Raw genomic sequence first — 18,489 nt, 5'->3', positions numbered from 1 at the left:
AGGAATCTGAGGATGCTGCTTACAAAGCAATTAGTAGAACATTCAAAAGCAAGAAACTCACTACAGAAAGCTTCTTTAGATTATTGTTAGGCTGCCTTCCAGGAGTATTGTGCTACAATGCTAGTAAAAACATTCATTGAAATAGTCACAATGCAAAACAACAAATGTCATAAACGGTAACGGTTAGTGTAATCACACAATAACTTTCCCTAGTATTCTGCACATGATTATACAGTAGACAGTCTTGCAGCAAGTGAATAAGATTTGGATGTGTCGCTCATTTATATGAGACACTGACGTTCCAGTCGAAAGAATGTGGATGCAACCAGGTGGACAGCTCAATCCATTCAAGACAAAGGTAATCAGTGCAGATACTCTGGAATGGACGAATCATACATTGATTCAGCTCCTATTGATCCATAGTGGTTTTCCACCCTGTGGTGAGAGAATGCAATCATTGCACATTTTCTTACTGCATTCAATGTGCAATAGGAAAAGATGCAAATATTGCACATCTCCATTATGGTAAGCTTTTCAATCAAGGTACTTTTCAATCAATGCACAAAACTAGTTTCTGACGCTATTAGAAATTGCTTTTACCAATTGGATTCAGTCTGGATTCTGTCCCCAGTTCAATCCTCTCCGGAAATAAAATTATTGATCCTAGTCACTAGCAGTAATTGGATAAGAACTCGGGTACTCCTCAATACTTTGTCACTAGCTCATCTTGTTTTTAGTCAAAAATTCTTCAACAATGCTGAAAGCTGCGGAATTAATTTTAATACTAATTGCTGTGTATAGCTTATTAGCTGTGTACGTACAAAAAACGTATAATCAGACAAGCATCAGACCACTTAAGTAAAGATGGCTTGAGGATGTAAAAGCTCTAAACAAATGGAGATTTGAAATATCCTATGGTGGTCTGTTTTAAAGAATTCCACAATACAAAAGAAATTTAAAAATGGAGAATTGTTGAAATTGCCCTTAATCAACCTTATAGAAAAGGTGAGCTCAGGAAACAAGTTAAGAAAAGAAAAAAAAAAGAGTCATTCTGGATAGACAAATTGAAAGTAGTTGAATATACACTCAATACTTACCCTGAATTAGAATTTTGTTTGCATGATGGAAATAAAAATATCAGAAATGTGACAAATAAATCCGAGATCTGAAATGTGAATTTTGGTATGTGTTAAAATGTAATAATGTATTTTTATTTGATAGTATATTACAGTAGAAAACAACAACATAAATACATAGGATGATAATTACATTTAGATTTTAGGTGCAGTCGGTAACGGGCACTATAATTAACTGATGACAATATCATGAATTCTGTTGTGGAAGCATCCATCGATGACAGATGGCCACAGGGCTGCTCACACTACATGGACCTGCAAGAGTGGTGGGCTCCCTCAGTGCTGGCCCAAGAATGGGCAAGGATAGAGGTAATGGTGAAGATGCAGCTCCTTGGGCTCAGTAGAGCTGTGTGACTGGGGTTGGTTGGCACTCAACAAGAAACAGTGTCAAATCCAGCTGGGTCACATGATGGACGGGACTCTTGTGACGCAGTCGAGGGTAAAAAGAGCAGTGAACAACCGCATCAAAGCCGGGGTGCCGCACTTTAAGATCGTCAGGCACAGACTGCGTGGGCCAGGGGAGGCCTCAGGTTATAGGAGACCAAGTCCCAGGCCTTCGAGACTGATGTGTGTGACGCACTGGCTGCGCAGAAACCTGGTGGCGTGCTAGGTCTCAGATGAAGGACAAGTAATGGCTGAAGACAGGAGGGCAGCTTGGGCCATGAGTGTGGAATACTAAGTGGAGTACTGGGAGGGAAACATGCCCTCTCCCCACCAGCCTCCAAACGAACCACAGAGGAACGCGGGGCCCAAAAATATGCTGAGACTGTCAATAAAAACATCAAGCACCACCAACTGCAGTGCCTTTGACCTCACCTGGAGCAACAAAGACAATCCAGACTCACGAGTCGAGATGATTAGGATTACTCGTGACGACCAGAGGCGAGGAATTAGGAGAATCCTGACCTTGAGTGCTACAAAGGGAGTTAGTGGGCCTGTCGTGTGAGCATCACCTTAGCTCACTTTATTCTGCATGATGGTGAAAGAAAGGCATTTTAAGGATTTCCAGACTAACAAAATCTTAAAATAGGAATAGCAGAGGAATACTGCAACCATTAAAAGACTTTTCGAAAAAGAAGGAGTGGTGAGAACATATAGGCAGCCATTAAAGACCAGCTCTGTCCTTGAACACAAAATCCCCCTGAGACAGACCTTATAACAGTCAGACAGCAAACTAAACCTACTGAGGAGGCAGCAGACAACAACAGTAACAACAGGTCTTATACGTGGAAAACGTTCATCAAGCCTCAGGAGGTTACTCAACCTCTAACATCAAGAGTTGAGAACGCAGAAGGAAAGTCAAGATGCAATAACCAGCGCATACACGCATATATGAGTGACCAGTGACAGAGTGCCAGTGACCTCCACTTACAGTTTGCAACTATGTAGAATGTGTTTACTTCTGTTTAAGCAGATAATGGTGGCCCGTGGGCTTCACCTGTTTCCCCCAGAGATATTGGTGTTTAGCAGGATGTTCCCATGAGGCTAACCTATATTTAGCATTGCTGCGTAGCGCACTCCTCATGCTATGGGCAAGCATTTTGGGTTCGCTGGAGGATGCGCAGTGCCTTGGTATACTTGTATGTTCATTTTACTTGATGCCCTTGGGCTAAGTTGCGCGTTACAAGACTCCATTCATTCATTCACTAGGTACTAAGATACAAAGTTAGATGACTGTATACAAGGGTATTTAGTAAGGGATTGTCACCTCTTTGCTCTGCACTCACGAAGGGCATATTTGAAGTAGTGCTGCTTAAAAGAGGTTTGAGTGCAAAACAGTTAACAAAACTAACTGGGAGGTAGAGAATGCCCGGATCGCAGTGGAGAGTAGAAAATATTACATACAAGAAAGAAGGTCTTCAGATGGCTCCCAAGCAAAACTAGAAAAACTGTCACTCATGCCCTAGTCATCAGCAAGTTGTACTACATGATCCTCAAGCAACTCACTTGAAGACTACAAACTATGCAGAACTTGGCTACCAGACTAATCCTCAACATCCTACACAGAACTCGCATAACATCACACCTCAGTGAGCTCCACTGGTTCCAGATACACAAACGTGCTAATTTGAAACTCCTCACACATGCATTCAAGGCACCATAAGACTCAGGCCCCACCTACCTGAACAGTCGCATCTTCTTCCACCAACGACCCAGACACTTAAACTGGACTCCTACTCGCACATGTCCACGCATACACAGAACCAGATCAGGACGACATGCATTCTCTTACATCGTTCCTAAAGCATGGAGCAGACTCAACTCCACATACAAACCTCCTCCTTAATTCTTGAATTCTGCCAGAAGCTGAAGATCTGGCGTTTCAATTAGCCAACCTACCAGAGGCAGGGCTAGACACACACCTGCTCAGTGTTAGGATAACCTTGCCGGTGATAGTGCACTTTACAAATACACATATAACAAGGGTGTAAACACCGCTTCATATTTAGTCAAACTAAAAATATTAACAGAAAATATAGAGGGACCAATTACACTAAGCATTATAGAGTTCTCTCATGTTCAAAGGCAGCATGTTGTGGATGTGTAATTTCTATGATGCTACAGGGAACTCACCTCACTTAATATGAGCAAGCTCAATTGGCGAGAAAGTGGAGATATTCTCTATATCCAACTTCGTTTTCTTTCTTCTTTTCAAGAAGGGTAGTGATATAGTGCAGATCAGGGGTACTGCTTAAGGTACAAAGAGTAGTACAGGATAAGGAGGGCCGTTATCTGCTGACATGTATCAGCACACTGGAGGGAAAGGAGGCAAGCAAGCTAAATGTGTATCATCACCTAACCATGGTACAAGATAAAGCTTATTCCCAGGGATGGCTGATGCAGTGTATCCCAAGGTTGGGGCACCGATGGTCTGGGGAGGCAATTTTAACTGTGTTCTGTCAGGGGCATAAGACAGGCATTCCCTAAAGTGGGAATAAACAAAAGTTGCCAGTTCAAATTACTGCTCAGTTTAGGATGGCAGATGTATGGAGTGACGGAGTTTACAGATTCTATTCTCCACCACATGGCATTCCAGATTACACTATTCCTAATGAGAGATGGACTGAGAAAGGGTGTTTGATGAGGATCTGGTCAGACCATTCTTCGCTGAAATTAATATACTCTCCAGGTAGAGACAAGCCATGTAGCCCCCTCCGGCGACTGAGGGCAGATATTTAACAGGAAAATTAATTTTGGATAACAGAGAAAGGCCAACGCTATACTTGGACATGAACTAGAATGGCACAGGTGTCTTCCTCAGGACATGGGGAAGGGAAGACTCGAGGAGTTCAGCTTGGAGCCCCCGGGCTGCGCCTAAACTGCTACTATCAGATACTGTGGGTGATTGACTCACCTGTGATTGATAAATTTCACACTGCAGCCTCAGCAATTTTGATTTAGTCCGGGACTGTGTCCTGACTTTACCTTACCATACGTTGCCTCCCTTCCCCCTGTCCTGAGGAAGACCAGCCAGCAGAGGATGTAATTTACCCTCTATGCGTCAGGGTAGAAACGTCGACACTCTCCCCCAGTGGCCCTGTACCTGATACCACCCCAGCCCTCCCTTCTCACAGATGATAGCGCTCTGTGCACCATCAAGAATATCAAAAATAACAGTTGGAAAATCTGTGAGGGACAGGCTTATTTGTAAACTGGTGCTATAGTGAACATTAACCAGTTTACTAATTATATTAAAATGCAAAATTGATTGTTGAATCTGTTCTGACTGGATTCCCCTCCTTTATATCTGTCCTACTTCACGAGCACTTTCCTTTTTCACACTCTCCTTGGAGCCACATGTTAGAAAAGTAACTAAGAAATAATAAACAGTCACTATTGGAGCGATATTGGGTGCCATTGTGTAATTTGAGGATGTACATACTTGCATTTTGAAAAAAGTAATGGTGCATTAAGAATCCTATGCTAATCATATACGTACCTGATCCTTTTTTTGACTAATGAATGTTTTCATAACTAAATTGCAGCTTCCAGAAGTCTGGGACCAATGTGTTCAATCCCAAGACAGCACTGATATAACAAAACAAAACAAAAAAACAAAAAAAATTGGTATCCTCTATAACCAGCTGAAAATAAATCTCTCTCTGTGAACTACCAGCAATGCCTATATAATATAAATTAAGGATGGAGACAAATCAGGGAGACTGCTGGCTTGGTTGCTGCTTAGGGAGACACTAAGAGACACAATTCTTAGAGTACATGATGACAGTGCACACCTCAGGTCACAGGCGAAGAATAACTGGGTATTTATTGATTACTTACACACGCTATATAGACACCAGCAAGGGAAATCCAATGCTCAATTAGCAGAATATATAAATAGAGCTAAGCTGCCAAAGTTATCATACATGATGAGGGAGGAACTCTAGTTTGTTTCCAGAAGACCTACAGACTGCCTTAGAGATGAAGCCAAGGACAAGATGCTGGGTTTGGATGATGATGATGAACATCAGCTGAGTTGTATATGTCCACCTTCGACTTGTTGCATGAAAATTCTTTGGAGGTGTGGGCAGGGTCCCTTGAGATGGACATGCTGCCTGAAGCGATTGTGGTGCTGGTGTTGAAAAGGGGTAAGGCCCCAAAATAGGTAAAGACACAAGATCCTATAGACTGTTTTCCAAGATTAAGTTGATAACTAAAATGGATAGCAAGATGACTACAAAAAGGCTAACAAGGGTTATCACCGACCTAGTTCATGGTGGTCAGACAGGGTGTATCTGGAGTAAAGGTGCATTAGTCGACATATGCTGGTTGGAGCATGTGCAGCACTTTCTTGAGATTAATGAGTTGGAATATGTTGCCCTGTTCATTGACAGTGGAGTTTCCTATTTGAGATACTGGAAAAGTATATCTCTGGTTCAGACTTAATCGGTTGGTTAAACCATTGAGTTCACAAATTAGGATGTAGGTGAAAATTAACTGGAAACCGGGTCAGGAAACTATACAGGGATGACATTTGGCACTACTCATGTTTGAATTGGCTATGGAGCCCTTTAAGGGGAATTCTGAGGGGAAAAATGAGTGAGTGTGGACTACACATAGGTGATGAAACACGTGTGGTGTCTTGCTATGCTGACGACACACTGATATATATATATATTGCCACAGAACTCCTCCCAGCAAAAAAGAGCAGAGACCCAGGGGAACATTTGGAGGCTCTTTAATGAACAAAATTGGCGGATGCATTTCTAGCCGGTGTTTGGCCGTCGTCAGCGCCACAAGCCTCCATAGATGAGATGCACTCTGCTGTTGAACACCGCCTTTTCAGAACTCGTTGTGGCGAGTTCGCACCGCCCCCTTCACAATGCAGCACACCTGTGCAGTGTCCTGTGCGTTGAAGGAACCTGCAAGCCCCAGAATCCTGTGTAGTAGGTCCCAGGGGGTGTTGCTCGGGGGGGGAGGGATCGATGAATAGAAATCCACTGTGCTTAGCAGAGTTTCAGCAAAGTGTGCCCCAAAACGAAAAAAACAACAAAGTGTGACGGTTTCATTTTTCCAGCTTTGTAGTCCATCAAGTGTCCTCCTCAGCACCCCAATACCACCTCAGCCTCGGATTCCAGGGGGTACTTGCGGCGGGGACTACACTGACAATGCAGGCAGCCCAGCGCGAGGTTTGTGTAATATATATATATATATATATATATATATATATATATATCACCGACAATCCTGAACTACCGGATATATATATCTATATATATATATATATATATATATCACCGACAATCCTGAACTACCGGCTCCTCCGTAGACTATCAGGTACATACCACAACAGTGCGCTTTTGTTCAAGTATTTAGTGCTTTATTCTCTTCTCCATTTTCAGCAGGACGCGTTTCGGCTGCGTGGCAGTAGCCTTGATCACATGACACCCCGGAAATAGTGCATTACATATATAGTGAATTCCTGGTCCAACTTAATCACCTTACACCAATAGAGATAGAAGAAATACTTAAGTGAAACGACTGTTATCCTGGGTCAAATTAAAGTACATTTGTTATAAATAAATGTTAAAACATAAATGTATACTAAAACAATGTACTATATTAGATACTAGCTTACCCGCCGCGCGTTGCTGCGATCTCCCAAGAAAGGAAATTCAAGGAAACTCGTTATGATAACATTCAATTTACATTGTGTCATTTTTATTGAAACCTATTCATTTTAATATGGAAAACATTTCAAAGTGGTGTTTTAATTCTACTTATTTAGAGTGCTTGTGGATACACGATTTTTTATTTTTCCGTCTGGTGCGTACATCAGTATTCAAAAGATTATGAGGGCTCTGAGGGGCCGATATTTAAAACATTTTTATGCCAGAAACCTTCGCGGGAGTGTACTCAACAACTTCCCAAAGTTTCCTGGCGATCGGATGAATGCTGTTTTAATTCTATTTATTTATTTGAGTGCTTGTGGATACACGATTTTTTATTTTTCCGTCTTGTGCGTACATCAGTATTCGAAAGGTTATGAGGGCCCTGGGGGTCCCATATTTAAAAAATGTTTATGCCAGAAACCTTCGCGGGAGTGTACTCAACAACTTCCCAAAGTTTCATGGCGATCAGATGAATGGTGTTTTAATTCTATTTATTCGAGTGCTTGTGGATACACGATTTGTTGTTTTTCCGTCTGGTGCGTACATCAGTATTCGAAAGATTATGAGGGCCCTGGGAGGCCGATGTTTAAAAACATTTTATGCCAGAAACATTTGCGGGAGTGTACTCAACAACTTCCCAAAGTTTCATGGCGATCGGATGAATGGTGTAGTAATGCATAAAGGACAAACAGTGAGACAGACAGACATACTTTCGTTTTTATATATATAGATGAACTCCACTAAAATACAATCAGATTAAAACTGTTTAAAATACAGAGTTAATAACGATCGAATATATAATATGGGCCAAGTGGCCATTAATGTTAGAGCTTTCATGTTGTAGAACCAAAGTTCACAAGATGAGTACTTGTCCTCTATGTAACCGTAATTAACTACCTAAAGTGCTAGTGTAAACAAACTCCCTAATGTGCAAATATAGTGCATTTATCTCAGAAAACATGATATTAAAATTCATATCAAATAATTCCAGGATAAAAAAGTTATTAAGTTAAAAATTAGAAAAAATGTGAGAGAAATAGTCATAAATAGCTCGATTCAAATTTACCCCCAATGATAAAGTGCAAGTCCAATTACTAATAGAACATCCTAAATGAGCAATCATCGTTATAGAAACGTCTCTTAAATCTTAACTTTCCTAAAAACATTTAATATACATTCTGTGTTGAATATTTATGATCATTTTATAAAAATAGGCTAGATACTTCGTCCAACTTTAAATTATAATGCAATAAATAGTTCTGATATACTAGGATTTAATATCAAGGCACTTGTAAACAAGACTTTCCATCAACCAATTGGCAACATAAACCATATCCTCTACATTCTTTTTTTTTATTCCAGCTAGATTATTAAGATTAAGTCATACAGGTATTAAAAATTAGTCTACAGAAAATTATGCAGGTCTTCCTTTCAGCCCATTAGGGATTCTCGTATCAAACAATAATATATATTTAGATTCCACCTGCCTCAGCTGTTTCTCTCTGTTACCTCCCCTTATATTTCTAGGAACAGAGTCGATGATAAAATAGCTCAAGTCAATAAAAAGTTTGTTATGTACAAGCTTAAAATGGCGAGCTACAGGGTAGTTTTCGTCTGAATTAACTAATGCCCTTAAGTGCGGTAGAGTGCGAGTATATGCTTGCAGTTTCGTACTACCAATATATTTCATTCTGCAAGTGCATTCAAGCACATATACAGCGTAGTCAGTAAGACATGTGTATAGGCCTCGGATTTTAATTGGATTGGGCTGAAACACACTCTGATATTCCGTGGTGTTTACACCAAACGTGCTTACTCTGCATGAAATGCATCTATGGAATCCTGTCTTGTTAGAGAGCCAATTCTTATTGGTTATCACCTCTGGGCTCGATTTCACTAGAGCATCCCCCTTCGAGGGTCCTCTTCTAAAGGTGATGGAGGGCTGATCAGGTAGGATCTGTGCTAATGTGATATCAGTTTTTAATATCGGCCAATGTTTATTAATGATCCTCCTAACCTTTCTTTCTTCTGTGTTAAAGGTGGTGATCAATCTTATTGGCTTTAGAGAAGTACATGGATCAGAGCTGGCATTACCTACTCCCTTTGCCCTACGATAGTCGGTGGTTTTCAAATACTCTTCTCTAGAATGACAGTTAGCTTTGGTCCTAGCCTCCTTTAGTTCTTGTGAACAATAGCCTTGTGGCAGAAATCTTTGATGTGCCTCAGTCTGACAGGTCTCCAAGTCCCTGTCTGAACTACAAATCCTGTGCATTCTCAGAAATTCACTATACGGAATACTTTTTATCAGGTGACCTGGAGGCGCACTACTGGCATGCAGTATTGAATTACCTGCTGTTAACTTTCTATACATTCTCGTTTGAATTTCGTGATCATCAATATAAATCTCAACATCCAGAAATTAGATACTAGTTTTACTGATATCAGCCGTGTATTGTAAATTAAGTTCATTACTGTTAATGATATTAACAAATCCTCTAGCTGACTCCACCGTGCCCTTCCAAATCATACAGATGTCATCAATAAACCTCCAAAATTGAATAATATTGGAGACATACAACAGCTTGTGGGTGCCCTTGAGGACATGTTCCTCCCACCACCCAACATGTAAACATGCATAGGTTGGGGAAAAACATGCCCCCATGGCGACACCCCTCTTTTGCTGATAAATCACTTTATCAAACAAGAAATTGTTATTTTCTAGGCATAATTGAATCATGACATTATGTTGACGATAATTTATACTCCGTTGATCTAGATAATACTTCGCTGCTGAGAGGCCATCATTGTGGTGGATACTGGTGTAGAGGGCACAGATATCTACAGCTATCAATACATAGTCGTCTTCCCATTTAACCTCCATAAGTTTTGATAGAAAATGGTCAGTGTCTTTAATATACGAGGGTACATTTTCCACTGACTCATGCAAAAAAATAGTCCACATATTTAGATAGGGGCTCCATGAGACTTCGTTGAGCCGAGATGATAGGTCGGCCTGGGACCGGAGTAACCAGTTTATGAATCTTTGGTATGACATATAGGGTAGGTGTTACCGGAAAATCATTTTTAAGAAAACCATACTCTTGCTTACTTAGTTATCCCTCCCTCTTCCATTGGTTCAATTCCTTGATAATAGTCTCTCTTAGAATTTTTATATAATTCAATGTGCCCCTTTGATAGCATGAAATGTCATTTAAGTGCCGCATTGCTTTTTCCATGTAAAGCGTGCGAGGCCAGATAACAATGTTTATTTTATTTTATTTTAATTTCTTATATCGCGCAGGAATCAATCCCATAAGGGTATCTCCGCTCTTTGCTCACCAAGACAATAGCAGATACTTGCATTAATTAGTGGAGTTGGAATGCTTCCCGGAAGAGGAAAGTTTTAAGTGACCTTCTAAAAGACAAGTGGTTGGTGGTCATTCTTAATTCAATGGGAAGCTTGTTCCACAGAGCGGGGCCAACTGAAGAAAATGCTCGGTCTCCTTGTCTGGATTTTTTTGTTACAGGGGGTTTCAGTAGGGCTTGATTGCTTGAGCGAAGTGATCGGCCAGGTTGGTACAGCTCCAGTGATTGAGAAAGATATTTAGGACTGTCTCCATATAAGCACTTGTGAACCGTGCAACACATTTTAAAACTGATTTGTTGCCGTATAGGGAGCCAATGCAGCTCCTCCAACAGGGGCTTAGAGGGGGTCCTGGCCGGTGCGCTCCTAACCAATCTAGCCGCCGTATTCTGGACTACCTGCAAGCGGCCCACTGCATCAGCGTTAGCAAGTGTCAGCAGGCCGTTGCAGTAGTCCAGGCGGCTAGTAACCAAGGCCTGTACTAGTGTCTTTCTGTAGGTATCAGGGAGATACGGGAAGACTCGTCTTAAAAGGCCAATGGTGTGAAAGCACAATCCAGCGATATGGTTGGTGTGCTCCTTAAGGGTCAGTTTTTGGTCAATTTTTACCCCTAGGTTTTTGACATGTGGCTTAGATGTTGGAACTGGACCTAGATCCAGCGGCCACCAGTCAGGGGACCACAGAAGACTTGCTTTGCCGAAGAGCATAATCTCTGTTTTTGCAACGTTACATTGGAGGCAATTTACAGCCATCCAATGTGACACTGCCCTCATACCCTCAGCAAAATTTTCCTTGACTTTAGGGCCAAGGGAGCTGAAAGGGTAGAGGAGCTGGGTGTCGTCAGACCTCCCTTATCTACTTTATTGATGATAAAGCGGATCATTGCCCTTATCACGTTTGATTTTGTGGTGCATGACAAATGATGGTCAATTATGGTCAGCAGGGGTGTAGACTACACAATTGTGAACTTCCTTAGAGAACTGTAAGCTTTAGGATGGGGCAGAGTACGATACGGCCTAAAAAGCGAATGCACCCAGCTATTCAATATAGAAAGAGGAGTCTGTCAAGGTTGTGTACTCGCTCCATTCCTGTTTAACGTTTATCTTAATAGCTTAGGCAGAACCCTTGTAAATAAGTGCTCAGACTTAACCCAAGTAGGGCAGTGTCCGATTACGGCACTTCTATATGCCAACGGCACTGTATTAATGGCTCGTACCCCACTTGGCCCACAGCGATTACTTGAAGAATTCACTCAGTTCATGCAGAATCTTAGTTTAAAAATTAACATCAATAAAACCTTTGTTATGAAACTTGGGAAAAGACCTACAAACTGCTGTGTAATTTTTATAGAGGGGTCTAAGATTTTGTTTACAACTACATTTTCATACCTAGGTATTTTATTCAACAAAGATGGAAATTGGGCTAGTGCGATTAAGTCAAGGAGGCTTCAATTTGTCAAAGGCACCACGGCTCTGCTGAACTTCGCTAGGAAGTTGAGCATCAAACATCCAAGGGAAATGATGCCCATTTATAAGGCCAAATGTAGACCGATCACCATGTATGGGTCTGAACTTTGGGGATATGCAAATGGTGATTTACTCCAGCTAGCGGAAAATGCATTCCTAAGGAATCTCTTTGTTCTCCCGAAAAGTTGTTTAACTTTCGTTTGCCACTCTGAACTGGGAGTTCCCTATTTAGCAGACGCGATCAAGATTCAGCCAGTTTTTCTCTGGCGCAAGATCTGGTCCAATAAATACATAGTGCTCAATCGCTCCATCATAGAGGACTGCCTTAGATCTACATAAACATTTAAAAATCCCTGGCTTAAATGTGTGTATGACTTCTTGATTGACATTGGCCATCCTGAGTTTTTTGACCACCCTGAGCTCTTGATTAGCATCCAAAGGAAAGCTCTTAAATTGAAATGTTTATTGCTACCTGAGGATCTGAGGCTATCTACAGAGATAATGATACCTTCAGTCCGGAAGAACCATTTAATTCTGACCAGTTATGATATGCAACCGTATCTAGATAATGTATATAATCCACGTCATAGATTTGTGCTGATTCGGTTCTGGCTGGAAATTTTTCACCACTTTACCAGCTTCCCCACTGTTAACAACTGGTCGCATGATCCTGTGTTATGCCCATGCGATAATGTTTCCAAGCAGATTACTATTCATATTCTCTTTTTCTGCACATTTTACTCAGAGTTGAGAAAATGTTTTATTAAGCCCTTGTTAAAACAACTTGGATTTGTGCAATGTCGTCCAGCTTTTATTATCTACAATCGCTTCAGAGTTTGTATATATGTGTTGTATTGTCACAGTTCTTTTTGGCCGTTATAAAATGAAGGAAGCAGCTGTAGAAATTTTATTGACTACATGGGGATGTCCCTGCTTGTTTTCATCTACGTGTTTTATCTATTTTTTCTAACTGTTTCTTTTAATCAATTTTCAATTTATACACAGTTATATTTTGGTATCTTTAATGATTTACTAGGTATTTTTTGAATAAAGCTTATTTGACTTGACTTGACGCCCACAAATCTCCATGAGATTAATCAGTTCTGGGGTTTAACTTTCCAGATGGGATTAATAAGGAAGCCATCACTGCCTTTATGTTGATCTACTAGTCCCTTGATGGCAACTGCTATATTTCCAGCAATTATGAGTCGAGTTTGATATTTGTTTCTGCAGTGGATGCTGCATTTTGCAGATAATGCTACAGCATTACCACAAGATCACCCTGATTGTGACCGTCTCTACAAGATTCGGCCTGTCCTTGATCATTTAGTAGATAGTTTCTCACAGATCTATGTTCTGGGTAAAGACATGTCTGTAGATGAGTCTCTGGTCTTGTTCAAGGGGCGACTGGTTTTCAGACAATACATTCCCAGCAAGAGAGCACATTATCTATTAAACTGTGCAAGCTGTGTGAAAGTGACACTGGACTTGTGTATAATTGCAGGGTCTACACTGGTAGGGATTCTTCAAATTGACCCTTGATGCTTCCCACATCGGATGACAATTAATACAACATGTTGCACAACAGACATTTTTCCCCACCCCCACTGTGTCTTAATTCCCATCCGAAAAAGTACTTCATGCTTCTACAATGGAGTATAAAGGGGGTATACATCCTACAATTCATGCACACCTATTGGTACTAGCAAGGTTAGAGGGTTTAGCAGGTACTGCGAGCAAAGGTAGGGTCCGAGTGTGTCACAGGTGCTGCAAACACATGGTACAGGGCACATCAGGTGTTGTGTGTACAAGCAGGAGCATATAACCATGAAGGTTGCAGTCATTAGAAGTGGAAGGGAGAAAGGGAACTGGAGACAATATGAGATGTAGGCACTTGGACCACTGAGAAAAAAGGCACAAACAGATGGCACTGTCAGTGCGGGCACATCAGGCTTTACAATCACGGTCAGAGGACACAGCATAAACATACCTGAGGGTATAGGCAGAGGCGCAAAGTCCAGTACATACTTGTCATCAAATATACACAAGGGCAGAGGGTACAGAAAGAGGGCAGGGTACAGACAGCAGGAACTGTGAATAGAGACAGAGACACAGGACACAGCAGGCTCCTGTGAGTACAAGAGGAATAGCACACACACGGTTGATTTTACAGGCAAAGTCACTGGGCACAACAGAAAATGTGAATACAGGCTCAGGGTGCAGCAGGCTTCTGTACGAGTGCTCCAGGCACCTAGGAGTACAGAGGAGTCCTGTAAACTCAGGTAAGTTACTAGGGTATAGCGCCAGCTGCGCACACAGTTGGACAGAGTAAAGGCATGAGGCACTGCGAGTACAAGCAGGGTCACAGCCCCATCAGGAACTTATTGGGGCCAGACACCAGGTAAAGCAGGCACCTGTGGGCACAGGCACTGGATACAGCTGTTGTCGGAGTACAATCACAGGATTCAGCAGCTCCCCTGTGTGCAGGCACATGGTACGTGTACAATTATGTGGGTACGAGCAGGGTCACAGGGTACAACAGGCTCCCGTGGGTATAAATGCGGGATAAAGTAGGCTCCGTGGGAACAAAGTGTACAGCAGACTCCAGGGGGTACAGGAAAAGAAGAATAGAAGGTCAATGTGTGTGCAGGCATAGATTGGCTAACGGGGTTCTGTGGCTAAAGGCACAGGGTAGCGCAGGCTGTCTCGTGAGCAGCTGTGGATGGAGGCAGGACACAGGTTAATTAAGGCTGGCTCTTCTGTATGTAGAGCACAGGGTAATGCAGGTTTTTGTGAGTATAGAACACAGTGTACCGCATGCTCCTGTGGGTGGAAAGAGTACAGGGTACATACAGTAGAGTAAAGGCATAGGCACAGCAGGCTCCCTCGGGTATAGGGGCAGTGCACATACACAGCTGGGGGTGCAGGCAGAGTACATCCGACTCTTGCGGGTACAGACACTGACTATTGCAAGCTCCTGTGAATATAGGCATATGTAATGGTGAAGGCTGAGGAAATATATACTGGTCAGCCTGCTTGCTCTCAAATGAGCATGAAGTAAGATATTTAAGAGGGCGCTCCCTTTAAAGTCAGAGGAGAGTAAACCAATACGGAAGGCAAAGCAGGTTTGCAAAGAGGATGTCCTTTTGACAACCTGGAGGTATGTAGCATGTGAAACACTCTGAAAAGAGGGTGGTACTGGTACCTTCAAATGAGGAGACTGGGATGTATGCAACCATTCCCACACTTTTCCTGGACGGCTGCAAATGCACTTCCACATCCACCTGTTCCTCTCATCTAGAGTTCCCACCTGACCGGAGCGGACTCGCCACAGAGTTGTCACTTCCTGACATCTTACTAACATATCCTGTCTGTGTCCGAGGGCGGGCCGTGGACTGCAGCGGCGTGCAGGGGTGTCTGCTGTCAAACAATTGGAGACGGGGCATACCGCACTGAGAGCACTCTATGTGCCCCTCTCCTCCAGCTTTGATGACTTCAAAGAGCCGAGGGGAGGGGGACGGGGGAGAGCGGGGGAGGTAAAGTGGATGCGCGCTGACGGGAGATGTGCTGTGGCTTTGGTGCGCGAAGGAAGACATGAGGTGGCACGCGCGGACAGGCGAAGTGCACTCCGTACTCGTGCACATCGCCTGACCGCGCGTGCGACCTCCTGTCTCCCTTTGCGCACAAGAGCCACAGCAATAGAGTCTTCGCTAGCAAAGCAGTTCATAGCTCGACCTAACAAGCATTAGAAATGCAATCGGGCTCGGATTTATTTGATTTTGAGCTAATGGTATTGTAAATGGCAATGTGTTTTCGTCATGTGTGATGGAGTGTGTGCATGTGGTGTGTAGTGGTATTATGTGAGTTGTATTGTAATTTTACCAATGGTGTCATGCTGTGCTTTACATGAATATGTTTAAAAGTAAAGTGTATCATACTGCGATTGGTACAAAAGTTAATTGTGGATGCGTTAACAATTGATGCGTGCACTGATGGCTGTTGGTGTGTGTGTTTGGTGGAAGAGTGCACTGGCGCCTGGAGGTGTGTGTGCCTAGTGGAAGGGTGCACTGACGGCTGGTGTATGTGTGCTTAGTAAAACAGTGCACAGATGGCTGATGGTGTGTGTGTTTGGTGAAAGAGTGTACTGACGGTTGCTGGTGAGTGCGCCTTGTAAAAGAATGCACTGACGGCTGCCTGGTGTTGTACGCCTGATGGTGTTTGTGCTTGGTGAAAAAGTGCATTGATGGCTGGTGGTGTTTGGCCCTGGTGAAAGGGTGCACTGATGGCTGGTGTTATGTTGTTGTGTGTGTGTTTGTGTGTTTCTGTTTGTAGTGGTGAGTGTGTGGGGGTGAGTCTGTGGGGGTGAGTCTGTGGGGGTGAGTCTGTGGTAGTGAGTGTGTTGTGGTGAGTGGTGATGAGTGTGTGGTGGTGAGAGAGTGGTGTGTGTGTGGTGTGTGTGTGTTATGTGTGTATCGTGTATGATTGTGTGGTGCGTATATGGTGTGACATGCTGTTTTCAGTATTCGACTTAACTATGTCTATAGATTGTTCTAACAACACACTGATATAAGGCATAAGACAACAAATGTTTAGTTTTAAAAACATGTGAAGTTACAGAAAGTAGAAAAAACAGACTCTCAAACACTCTTGGCCTCATAAAAGTGAAGAGGACATCTGTTTTCTGTTAATTACTTCTAATCTCGTCTTGTCAGAGTAGTGTCACATTCCTGCCCTCTTCCCTGGCCTCATGCTTCATGGAGACGGGAAAACAGATTCGAAGCTTTGTTTTTCCACTAACACAAGGACCCATTTAAAAAAAGCATTTACAATGCAATGGTTTCGCCTTTGGAAAAGTTAGAGTTATTGGCATTGTAGATGACCAAAATTTTTATTTATGTGTTGGGTTTGAAAACAGATAAATAAATGGCAGTCATTTACATTGCCATTAGCTTACTCTCTGCAGTCACTCTGCACTCTCTAGCACTCCCTAGCACTCCCTACTCACTCTGCACTCTCTAGCACTCCCTAGAACTCCCTACTCACTCTGCACTCTCTAGCACTCCCTACTCACTCTGCACTCTCTAGCACTCCCTAGCACTCCCTACTCACTCTGCACTCTCTATGCACTCTGCACTCCCTATGCACTCTGCACTCCCTATGCACTCTGCACTCTGCACTCCCTATGCACACTGCACTCCCTATGCACTCTGCACTCCCTATGCACTCTGCACTCCCTATGCACTCTGCACTCTGCACTCCCTATGCACTCTGCACTCCCTATGCACTCTGCACTCTGCACTCCCTATGCACTCTGCACTTCCTATGCACTCTGCACTCCCTATGCACCCTGCACTCCCTATGCACTCTGCACTCCCTATGCACTCTGCACTCTGCGCTCCCTATGCACTCTGCATTCCCTATGCACTCTGCACTCCCTATGCACTCTGCATCTGCACTCCCTATGCACTCTGCACTCCCTATGCACTCTGCACTCCCTATGCACTCTGCACTCCCTATGCACTCCCTATGCACTCTGCACTCCCTATGCAGTCTGCACTCCCTATGCAGTCTGCACTATGCACTCCCTATGCACTCTGCACTCCCTATGCACTATGCACTCCCTATGCACTATGCACTCCCTATGCACTCTGCACTCCCTATGCACTCTGCACTCCCTATGCACTCTGCACTATGCACTCCCTATGCACTCTGCACTATGCACTCCCTATGCACTCTGCACTATGCACTCCCTATGCACTCTGCACTCCCTATGCATTCTGCACTCCCTATGCACTCTGCACTCCCTATGCACTCTGCACTCCCTATGCACTCTGCACTCCCTATGCACTCTGCACTCCCTATGCACTCTGCACTCCCTATGCACTCCCTATGCACTGTGCACTCTGCACTCCCTATGCACTGTGCACTCTGCACTCCCTATGCACTGTGCACTCTGCACTCCCTAAGCACTCTGCACTCCCTATGCACTCTGCACTCCCTATGCACTCTGCACTATGCACTCCCTATGCACTCTGCACTATGCACTCCCTATGCACTATGCACTCCCTATGCACTCTGCACTCCCTATGCACTCTGCACTCCCTATGCACTCTCTATGCACTCCCTATGCACTCTGCACTCCCTATGCACTCTGCACTCTTCACTCCCTATGCACTCTGCACTCCCTATGCACTCTGCACTATGCACTCCCTATGCACTCTGCACTCCCTATGCACTCTGCACTCCCTATGCATTCTGCACTCCCTATGCACTCTGCACTCCCTATGCACTCTGCACTCTTCACTCCCTATGCACTCTGCACTCCCTATGCACTCGGCACTCCCTATGCACTTGGCACTCCCTATGCACTCCCTATGCACTCGGCACTCCCTATGCACTCCCTATGCACT

At 43.3% G+C, this 18,489-nt stretch overlaps 1 protein-coding gene across 2 annotated transcripts in view; it reads right to left on the bottom strand.

The window, feature by feature from the left end:
• Positions 1-18,489, bottom strand: part of RNF141 (ring finger protein 141) — a 187,984-nt gene that overhangs the window by 100,923 nt on the left and 68,572 nt on the right. The window lies entirely within an intron of this gene.

The sequence above is a fragment of the Lissotriton helveticus genome, chromosome 3_1 (assembly GCF_964261635.1).
Source record: "Lissotriton helveticus chromosome 3_1, aLisHel1.1, whole genome shotgun sequence".
Taxonomy (NCBI): Eukaryota; Metazoa; Chordata; class Amphibia; order Caudata; family Salamandridae; genus Lissotriton; species Lissotriton helveticus.
The sequence above is the reverse complement of the archived record's forward strand: the minus strand, read 5'-3'. Positions and strand labels throughout refer to the sequence as shown.